We start from the raw sequence: 11,354 nt of genomic DNA, 5'->3' as shown, positions 1-11,354 counted from the left end.
CAAAAACAGTCATAATAAATCCCTCTGGTCATGTTGATGTTTGTTTCCGTGGAAACAAGGTTAACAAAAATAGCAATATTCTGTTTTGCTTAGGATATCAAGTTTACATGTTTCCTCTAGCACGACTATGATTAGGTATGAGAAGTATCCTTGGATTTAATATCACTTCTAAGCAAGTGTGCTAAATGTTGAGGTAGGCATAGGCTAAGAGCACAGAGGAGGGTTACCTAGTGCCTATCCAGGAAGACTTCCTGGGAGAGGTGATGCCTGAACTGTTTTCAAGAACAAGTAAGAGTTAGGTGAAGAATGATGGAAGAGATATCCAGGCAGAGGATACAAAAGAGGAATAAGAAAATAGTAGAGAAAGAAGTAAGAACCAGATCTTGCATGCCACTTGGGTGTCTCGTTGAGAATCTTTACCTTTAAGACAATGAGGGCCTATAAAGGACATTTGTTAAATATGTACATCAGGCATCTATTTTCTATGAAGGTAACTGCTCCTGGACTTTCCTTGGAGAACCACACATCTCTCACATTGACAATCAGGTTTGGATGAATCAAATAATCCTCCCTTCATGGGCACGTGACTTAGGCCTGACCAATCAAAGAATTCCATGATCATAACTCGAGTAATTGGTTCGGGGGTTGTATTGTTTCCCCGTCATTGCTGTAACCAATCACTATAAACTTAGTGGCTTAAATACAAATTTTATCATCGTACAGTCCTAGAGGTCAGAAGTCCAAAAATCAAGGTATCAGCAGGGCTGTATTCCTTCTGAGGGCTTTAGAGAAGAATTTGTTTCCTTGTCTTTTCCAGCTTCTAGATGCTACCTGCCTTCCTTGTCTCCTGGCCCCTCTCCCCATATTCAAGGTCACTGGCATAGTATCTTTCAGATCTTTCCCTGACCTCTGTTTTTGTCATCATGTCTTCTATTATGACTGTTAATCCTGTTGCTTTCCTCTTATAAGGACTATGTCATTATATTGGGCCCATCTGAATAATCCAGGATAAGTTCCACATCTCAAAATTCTCAATTAACCACTTCTACAGAGGTTGTTTTGCAATGCAATGTAACATATTCACAGGTTCTGAGGATTTAAACATCAACATACTTGGGAGTCATTATTCAGTATACCACAGAGGTGTTCATGTGACTCAAGATAAGTAACAAGACTCAATCCCTACATTTAATTGGAAATATTAGGAAGAAGATGCTCCCTTACTGCTAGAAAGCTAAAATTATAGAAATTTACATTTTAGAGCTCCTTGTACTCATTTTGCTACCATGTGGGGTACCTGCCTAAGAACAAACTCAACAGAAAGAAAGCAAAATAGGGGTGCAGAGGGAGGGAATCCCGAGGGTATTGTAGAAGTGACTGGATATGGCTAGATATATGACCATGCTTCTATCTCTGGACTTCCCAGTTACTTAAGCCAGTAGCTCCCATTTTTGGAGAAGCTAGTGTAAATTGCATTTCTCTTGGTGCAACTTAGAGTTTGGAGAGATACAGCAACAATTAAGGCTTTTTAAAAAAGGGCTTATGCCATTAAAATTTCACTTAATATGAGGGGGGACCCCCCAAAATTCCAGAATTATCTTTTAGAGGGCAGGCCACTTGTAGTAAACTCAGAATTTGTTCCTTTAGATCAAATGCTCTACCAAAGTTTCTACCTGAACGTTTTGAGAAAATTGTGTCATGATATGCAGAAGAAACATTCCAAGTTTTGACAAACAGGTGACTGGTTCTTCCACCATGACAACACACTGCCCAAACTGTGTTGAATGTTCAGCAGTTTTAGACCAAAAATTACATGATCCCTGTACCCTGCCCACCCTATACATCTGATATTGTCCTGGTGATTTTTTTGTATCACTGGATGAAAAAGTTCTGGTGCCTTTTTGTGTGTGTTTCCCTGGATGAAAAAGTATCCTCAAATGGAAACTTTGCCAATGTGGAAGAAGTGAAACAAAAAAATGGCAGAAGTACTAAAAGGCATCAAAATTGATGCATCCAAAAACTGTTTGGAGCAGTGGAAAAAGCATCTCAATAGGTATATTACATCAAACAAAGAGTACTTTGAAGTTTAAACATGTAAGAATAAATACACAGTTTTTTATAAATGAATTTCTTTTTTTGGGGGGGTTCCCCTTGTAAATGAATAACTGACACAGAAATTTGTTGTAAACAGAGCAAGTCTGAAAGTAGAAAGATGAATTAGAGAGGAACTTCTGGAGACAAGGAGGGACATGATGAAAACTTGAAGCAAGCCAGTGGCCATGTCACCAGAGGAGATAATGAATTCAAGATATACCGTTAGAAGATGAATTGCCAAGGTTTGGTGACTGGATACATGTAAGGAGTGAGTCTTGATTGAGTTCCAGGTTTGTGGCATGGAGACTGGGGTGGATACTCAGATCATGAATGGAGAACTCAGCTGGGCTAGGCACAGGGATTTGAGGATCACTGTATAGGTGTTAGACATGTCTATAATTTTAGAATGGATTATAATTACTATGAAAGAATATGGATTTAGAATACTGAGATATATAGAATTTAGAAAAATGCGTATAAAAGATACTGGCATCATAACTACTAACAGGGAAAAGATTGTCCAGTAGTGAAAAGATAAAAAGTAGGGTAAGCGGTAACTAATACTGTCATGAAGACATGGATGATAAACAATGAAGAGAACACTAAATTTTTCATCCAGGAGTTCAATAGTGAACAGTCAATCATATTTTAACATCTGCCCCAAGCTTCCTTTTTGAAGCTTATATTCTTCCTGATGTTCCCGCATCACCTATGAGTCCGTTAATTCACCTATTTGTTCTCAAGTGCAGGGGTGTACCTTACTTGTCTTTGTTTCCCCAGTGTCCACCATAATATCTGACATATAATAAGGACTTAAAACATGTTTGTTGAACTGAGTTAAACTTTTAACAATAAACTTACACAGTTGATTCTTGAACAACATAGGTTTGAACTGTGTGAGTCCACTCACATGTGAATCTTCTTCCATTTCTGCCACCCCTCCAGCAAGACCGACTCCTCCTCTTCTTTCTCTACCACAACCTACTCAATTTGAAGACCTTTAAGATAATCCACTTCTACTTAATGAATAGTAAATATATTATTCTTCCTTATAATTTTACTATTTTCTTTTCTCTAGCTTGCTTTATTGTAAGAATACAATACATAATACCTGTAACATACAAAGTATGTGTTAATTATCTGTTTATATTATCAGTAAAACTTCCAGTCAACAATAGGTTATTAGTAGTTACATTTTGGGGTAGTCAGAGGTGATAGGCAGATTTTTGACTGCGTGGGGGTTGGCATCCCAACCCCCCACATTGTTCAAAGATCAACTATATTATCTGAGCATTTAATTCTAGACTAAGAATATAATGAAAAAAATTGCCACTAATGATACACTTATTGTAAAAGTTTATGTAGCATGATGTAGTAATATACAAATTAATTTTCATTATTCACTTTCCTACCTAATTCATAGTTCTCCTCTTTTTTGGTTTATATAGGAAATATTGGAAAGTAAATATTAAAAAATGAACAATATCTTGTACTTGTTTTCAATGAGTACATGGTCTAGTATTAGAGACAAACAGTAATATCAGTACAGTGAAATTCCATGACAGTGAAATTCCGTGACAGTGAGATATGCTTTCATAGACATAGGTCCAAGATGATATACATATAAAAGAAAAGTCAGAGAGATAAACCATCTTACTCAAAGGGGTATAAAGGGACAAGGGAAGGTTTCTAGGAGAGTCTGAGCTATGAACCATGTCCAAAGGACAAATAAGAGGGTGGGAAAGGATGAGGGAATGGGGCATAACCTCTTTCATGTCCCTCTCTTTTTAAGGTTTAAGAAACAGCCAGTGCTTTGGTATGGTTAGATTATGGGTTTCTGTCATGGATGTGGATAAACTTTTACTATCTCAGCTACATGAACACTGAAGTTATTTGTGAACCTTATTCCTTGGAGTCAAACAGCTGAATACAACAAACAACTGGACTCAAGTTCAGGTCTTGATTTCAAATCTGAAAGAATATTTATCATATCAGTAGAGAAGTACAAAGTTCAACTGGGAAAAAAAAATTAGAGTTCATTGCAGTAGAAAATTCTGGATTTTGCTAGCAAAGGACAAGCAATTACTGAAAGTTCCTCGTTCTCTTTTCTACTCTCTTTCTACAAAATGGTTTATTGACTTGAAGAAACTGGACAGGCAAGTACTAAGATGCTGAATAATTCATTTTGCCTGTTTTGCTTAGTATATTTGTACATTCATTTTGCTTAGATATCAGGAGGGACTATGGGTTGGACCATTCAAATAATTGATTTGGGTATGCCTTTTTGGTGGTTGACAGTTTTGACTTCTTTGTCTTTCTCCTTGTTAGTCTCTCATCTAAATAATTACCATTTTTATCCTCTGAGGCTTCTCCACTAAATCTAATCTGAAAGGTTCTGAATCCCACAAAACAAAATGCAATTTTGCAAGTAATGCTTCCTTCAGAACCTGGCAGAAATCTGATTGGCATTGAAGGTGAAGAGAGGAGGGATACTTCAGGGTAGGTTTCAGAGATCAGACACAGAAGAGAAGATAGAAAGAGCTCCCCAGACCAGGTGTGGGAGACACTTTATTTACCTCCATCCCAAGCATGACTTTCACTCGCCTTTCCTTCTTGCATCCTCATTTTGAGAAGCAAATGTCATCTAGTTATCAAGAGACAGAGATCTAGGAAAAACTATTTTAAACTCCTAATTCTGGGCCAAGAGATGTCCAAATTCCCTCCACAATTTATGTTCATCCCCAGGGACTTAGAATGTAAATATGATTAGTCAATGGCTTCCTATTCCTCCTCAATTTTGGTCTTTGCCTGAACCTCACCTTGCTGGCTTACTTCTACAGTTAAAATTTGGCAACTCTACTGTTCGCTTAATATGGTCCAGCCCCAGCTAGCCCTTTCTCAATCTCTTAAATACACACAGTTCTCCAGTCTTAGGGTCTTTGCATTTGCTCATTCTTCCACTTGAAATATTTATTCCATGGTATATTACATTTTTGTTTTCTTTTCCTTCAGGTTATCAGAGTGGTCTTTTCTAATCATCCCAGCTTCCCACTCCCATTCTTTACCACTGCTCTTTGATTCCTTTGTAAATCCTAGCTGTTTATCTTGTTTGTTTATCTTCCCTACAAGGCCACTGGTTCTCAGAGTTTTTAACATTGAATGCCTAGGTCCCACTCAAGGTACTTTGATTTGTGTGTTCTGGAGTTGCAAAATGGGCATCAAGAGTTTTAATAGCTCCATGGGTGATTTTAATGAGTAACCAAGATCAAAAGCCACTACTCTGGATCATTGGTTCTCAAAGTGTGGGCCCCAATCAAATGTATCAGCATCATCTGCAAACTTGTTAGAAATGCAGGCTCTCTAGCCCCACCACAGGCCTTACTGAATTAGAATCTCTCCATGTGATTCTGAGGAATGCTAAAGTTTAAAAACTGTTACTCTAGAATAAAATCCATGAGGGTTGTTCTTTGTTATCCAGATATTGTGCAGTGTCTTTGACCTAGTAGGCATACTAGATATTTGAATAAACAAATGAATAATCAATGATAATCACACTTGATAAATGAATAAATTACAATGGAAGAACAGCTTTTTCTTGCAGAACTGAATGCAAGTGATCTGATTTCCATGTACTTCTTTCTACTAACAACTAAGGATCTACTAGCCTTCACTGCTTCTGAGCAAATATGCCATAGCAGAGATAGAAAAGCAGAAAACAGTATGATTTCCTGAACTGCTGTCCCAACAATTCTCTTTCTCAGTCTCATTTATATGCTCCTAACACTAGAGCACTGAGTGTTTTGACAAGTGTGTTATTCTCACTTCTATGACTTTCACCTCGAATTCAAAAGTGACAAAGTGAAGAGGCAATTTATTAGATTTTATTGGTAACAGATTAGCACATATATGTATTTTCCTTTAATTTCCCAATGAGTGGGTCACTAATGACCTGCCCAATCAAATTAGGGAATACCTGCCTTTTCTTGGGTAAGCTTTTATTTACTACATGTGAATAGTCTTCTGTTAGAAGCCCAGTGTCGCTGTCATCTGTGCCTCCTCCCCAGTACTGTCTGGAAACCTCGCCATTCTCAGAATGCGATGTACAGCCTCCTTCATTCTTACACATTTCATCATGCTGAGGATGCTCTGGCACCAGGAGACCTGTCATGATTGACTTGCTAGAGAAAAAAGAAAAGATTATCTACTTCAATCCTAGTGTGAAGTTGATATATAAGTGGGAGGGGAACACGGATATTAGTTCAAGCTGCTCAGAAGTGAATTATACCTCCCCTTGGATAGTGTTTCTAACAAATAAACCAAAAGCTGCTACTGGGGGTGGATGTTAATTCTGTAGCTCAGATTTGTTTCTGGTATTATTCTCTATAACGAATCACTCTCCCAGACCCCAGAGAGAAATAATGCTACAGCTCTACATTGGCTGAAATGGCTGTGCCTGCAATCTCCTCCCTGCCACTGGTGCCCTGGAAAGCTTTCCTTTCAGATCATAAGGGCCTAATTGGTGCTCATTCCAATGGCTTGCCTGAAGGGGCAGCAGCAGTAGCTTTTGAAGGGCACAGTAAAGACTTGCTCAACAAAGATGGTGGAAATTCTCAGCTATAGTCACTCCTTTAAAAGGCAGGAGGATAATATTGTTGGGGTAGATTTCTTCCTGACTATCTCTTTCTCTCCTTCCTATTTTCCATCTTTCCAATGTTATTGAGGACTAGCTTAACACAGATAAAACATCACAAAACCTTGAAGGGGAAAAAAAAGATGTAGACGAGAAAATGAATTCACAAATGTTTTCCTTACTTCTAAGAATCAGGCAAATCAGATGCCCTTGTGCTACATGAAAAGTGGAATCTTTATGTGCCCTGAAATATACCATGTGCCTTCTCCATGGTGCGAAGACTGGGTAGCCAGTTGTACAGTAAGCATCCACTATGGAAATTGACCCTGCCACTCAAACCTTATGGGAGTGACAAACAAAAAAACATATTCCAGGGCCACACGTATGTAGATTAAAAAAGTAATTTGTTTGTCTTGGTAGAATTCATAACATGATGAACACCCTGACCACCTATAGTCAAAATATCTTTTCAGATTGGCTGATCTTGTAGATTAAAGTTTTGTATGTTCTTACCTCTTAGTACTGAATCAAGAAGAATCCTATTGAAAGGAGGTACCTATAGAAACCTAGAATAAACTTAGTATATTCTTAGATTAGTCTTTTTGCCTCAACATAGCCATTTTTGTTTAGATTTTACCCCTGGCATGCTTTGAATCTAGCACAGGTTAGACATAGATAAATTTCCAAAAGGCAGGTTTTAGGAAACATTCAGACATTTCACTGCCGGCCAAGCTGGCAGTCTACCTCATCCCCTTGGCAAATCTCCATCAGATGCAAGACCAGGACAGCTCAAGCATTCAATTCATGGTTTAGGATAATAATCCCCAGTAAACGTCCAGGTTCCTTGTCAAGGCAGCAGATCAAAGATCACCCCTTGCCTGACTGAAGTCATAGAAATGATAAGAGACCACATTTGGATCAAAGAGTTTGTGGATTGCAAATATCTGACAAGTCTCTTGCAGGAAAACTCCTCCCCTTGTCTCCCATCTAGCCCATCACCGTGGCAACAATCGTGTGACTAACTCACCCATCTGCCTGCTGTCCATCACCTGATGTCAGTACCTGTGCTTACCTGCCCCTCCGTGATGATGTGGAGCAGACCACCACCCAGTCACCTTAATGACCTTCCTCCATCAAAGGGAAGGGTGAAAAACATTCAACCTCGAGCAGCCAGGCACCATTGCTAAGCCATTGCCACTGCCATGGCTAGGCCATTGTCTTGCTAAGCTATGGTGTGGCCATGTGGTCTTTGAGCTATGGCCAGGCCATGTTTTCTTAAGCTTTGGACCCCTTCCCTACCTTGGGAAGGTGAATCTCCTCTCTCTCTAATTTAATTTTTAAATAAACTAATTTTCTAGTCTAACTTCTGTGCAATTCTTTGCATCTTTCATGTGGATCACACACCAGACACCCCACGCTCCCAGTAGGCCTGACCTAACATTCTGGAGGACCCATTAGGAATGTGACCTAACATTTTTGGAGGTCTCACCAATTTTACTCTAATATCTATTATATTTGGGGCAGAGGAAAGGGGATGGGGGACAGTGGTAAAACTTTAATCTATGAGTACTCTGCCATTAGAGCCTTAGCTTAAAACTTTTAAAGTTACTTTTGGTCCCTTCACCTGGATAGGCTCCAATGAAGAAGAATCAGGGTAGTTCTGGAAGGGCAAGCCCCGTAGGTAGGCTGGGGCAGCATGAAGACATTGGATTCCTGTTATTGAGTGTAGTGGAAAGTAACAATGAAAGGAGATGCCCAGAAAGTCATCAAAACAATTTTTCATTTACTTTCCTGGTTTTTCACTCTGCAGTGTGAGTAAACATTTGAAAGTCTGTCTCCAATCTTGTTATTCCTCTGTTTATTTCAGTGGCTTCTGATTGCCATGAGGATGAAGGCAGGCCAGTTCAAACTGATGACTCTCTGCTTCTCAGGATTTATTTGACAGCCCTGTTATATGCTCTTTTAGCATATTGTACTTTATAGAGCTTATGGCAATTTTATTTTTGATAGCTTTGTAACTAGTTGCTTAACATCTATTTCCTTGAGTTTGCAAGCTTCATGATGGAAGAGATTTTATCCATCTTTCTTTCATCAATGCCTTATTTCCAGGATATGCTACAAAGTTTTGATCATAGTAGATGCTCCAAAGTTATCTGTTAAATGAAGTGGGTAAGGGTCAGTTTTGGTTCGAAAATAGAAACCGTCTACAACCAAAATGTGGGGAAGGATAGGAACAAGTAGATACATATCTCAAACCAAAAACAATGTATTTCCTTCTTGGGGGAAAAAAAGGTGTGTATTGTCTTTTTAAAGGTCTGAATAGAATAAAAAATTTTTGGTTTAGCTAAATTCTAACCTGATAACTTCTCTTTCTAATGCACAAACCTTATTAAATTTAGCTAAATTGACAAATAATTTCTTGTTATTGGGAATAAGGGAAATGGTGATCAGTTCACCTGCATCTCTACATATAGTATCTTTGACAAATTTTGATCTTGGGTCAACTTTTTAAATACCAAGTGAAATGCAAGATGATATCCAAGTCTTTCAGTTTTGGGTTAAAGAAAACAAATACTTTGAAACAGCTACAAATCCAAATACAAAATTATTTGGAATTTTGGTACCATCTACACTATTCTGGTATATATATTAGTACAAATAATTGAGATTTAGCTGTATGCAATATTATTAGCATACCTCTTTTACTTAAAATGTGATTTTACTTAAAATTTTATTTTATTCCAGCAATTTTATTCCAAATGAATTTAATGGATAGGGTATATATCCATTAAAAATGGATACATATTTCCATAAAAAGATGTGTATGAGCACATTCATGGTGGCCTTATTCATACTAGCCCCAAACTGGAAACAACCCAAATGTCCATCAACAGAAGAATGAATTTAAAGCACAGATTTTATAATAGAACATGACTCAGCAAGCAAAGGGAATTAATGATACAAGCAATAAAGTGGTTAAATCTCATAGACATTTTGTTGAACAAAATAATTCAGACTTTATGATTCCATTTAAAGGAAGTTGAAGAGCCAAGAAATTTATCTGTGGTGCTAAGCAAAAAATCATACAGTGGTTGTCTCTGGACAGGGATATGGATGGAGGGCTGACTTGAAAAGGCCATGAGGAAAATTTTGAGGTTAAGGAAGTGTCCTATATCTTGCTTTGAATGATTGCCATACAGGTATATATGTTTGTCAAAATGCATTGAAGGAACACTTGAGATCTGCACACTTAAGATCTGTAGGTAAATTATGACTCCATAAACAAAAATGCCAAAAATGCAAACCAATAATTTGTGTGTTTAGGAAAATATTTTTAAAGTATCAAACAATGTACTCTGTTTCTTCCATTGTATTTGACATCAGAATTGGAAAAATGTAGTAATAATGAAAAATAATAATTGCCATTAATATAGTTAGTTATATGAATTAAATTGTGCCCCTAACTTATCACAAACCTCATCTGTGGTTAATCAACATGTCTATCCCTGTGTATAATGGTGAAATCCACAACTCTACAGGGTAGCAATTTTGTTGTGTTTACATCTGTGTCTCAAGCACCTAGCTCTGTGTCTGAACTGACTCTTAATTTAAAGTACTTGAGTGGCTCTGAAAAAGTTTTAACTTCTATAGACTACAGTTTCTTCACCAATACAATGGAAATAATACTGACTTCCCTCTGTGTGCTGTACAGACAACGTAATAGTCTTTAGACTATCATATTCTGTGTTGTTATAACAAAATACCTGACATTGGGTAATGTATAAATAATAGAAATTTATTTTTCCAACCTAGTTCTGGAGGCTAGGAAGTTCAATATCAAGACTCTGGAGGGGTGGGTGTCAGGTGAAAGCTGTATTTCTGCTTCCAAGATGGCACCTTGAGCACTATGTTCTCACATGGCAGAAGGCATGTGAAAAAGGTAAAAGGGAAACTAAATTGCTCCCTTCAATCTCTTTTATAAGAACACCAACCCACTAATGAAAGTCAAACCTCAACACTTCCCAAAAGTTCCTTAGAAAATCAAATCATGTTATGCTATACATTAATGTATTAATATTCCCATATTAATACATTGAGGATTGCTCATTTAAAAAAAATTAGTAAATAACTACTCATCTCTTAATTGGAGATAAAGTTTTAAAATGAATTTTCGAGGTAATACAAGCATTCAAACCAAAGAATGTATCAAAAATATATATTTTTATAATCAATATTTTTTATGATACTGTGGGGTACAGTTAAGAGTTAGGTATACAAATATGCATCGTTCACACACCCCTGTTGATAAGAGGTGTCTCCCTGTCCCCAGACAGATATTTACTACCATTAATCCCATCTCCCTTCCTCTCCTCCCCCATAGTTTCCCACCACTCAGTCATTTTCTTATGGTAATGCGTTGGATGATCAAGGTCTACTATATGAGTGAGAACATGTGATACTCAGATCTTTGTTTCTGTGAGAAGTCACTCAGTATTATAGACTCTAGTTCCATTCAGGTTGCTGTGAAACTCATGATTTTGTTCTTTTTTATGGCTGCGAAGTATCCCATTGTGTATATATACCACATTTTTTAATCCAGTCCTCTTTTTTTTTTTTTTTTTTAAGTTGG

This window comes from Carlito syrichta, unplaced genomic scaffold (genome assembly GCF_000164805.1).
Source record: "Carlito syrichta isolate Samal-C Ts95f unplaced genomic scaffold, Tarsius_syrichta-2.0.1 Scaffold305571, whole genome shotgun sequence".
In the NCBI taxonomy this organism is placed as follows: Eukaryota; Metazoa; Chordata; class Mammalia; order Primates; family Tarsiidae; genus Carlito; species Carlito syrichta.
This window is presented reverse-complemented; position numbering follows the sequence as displayed.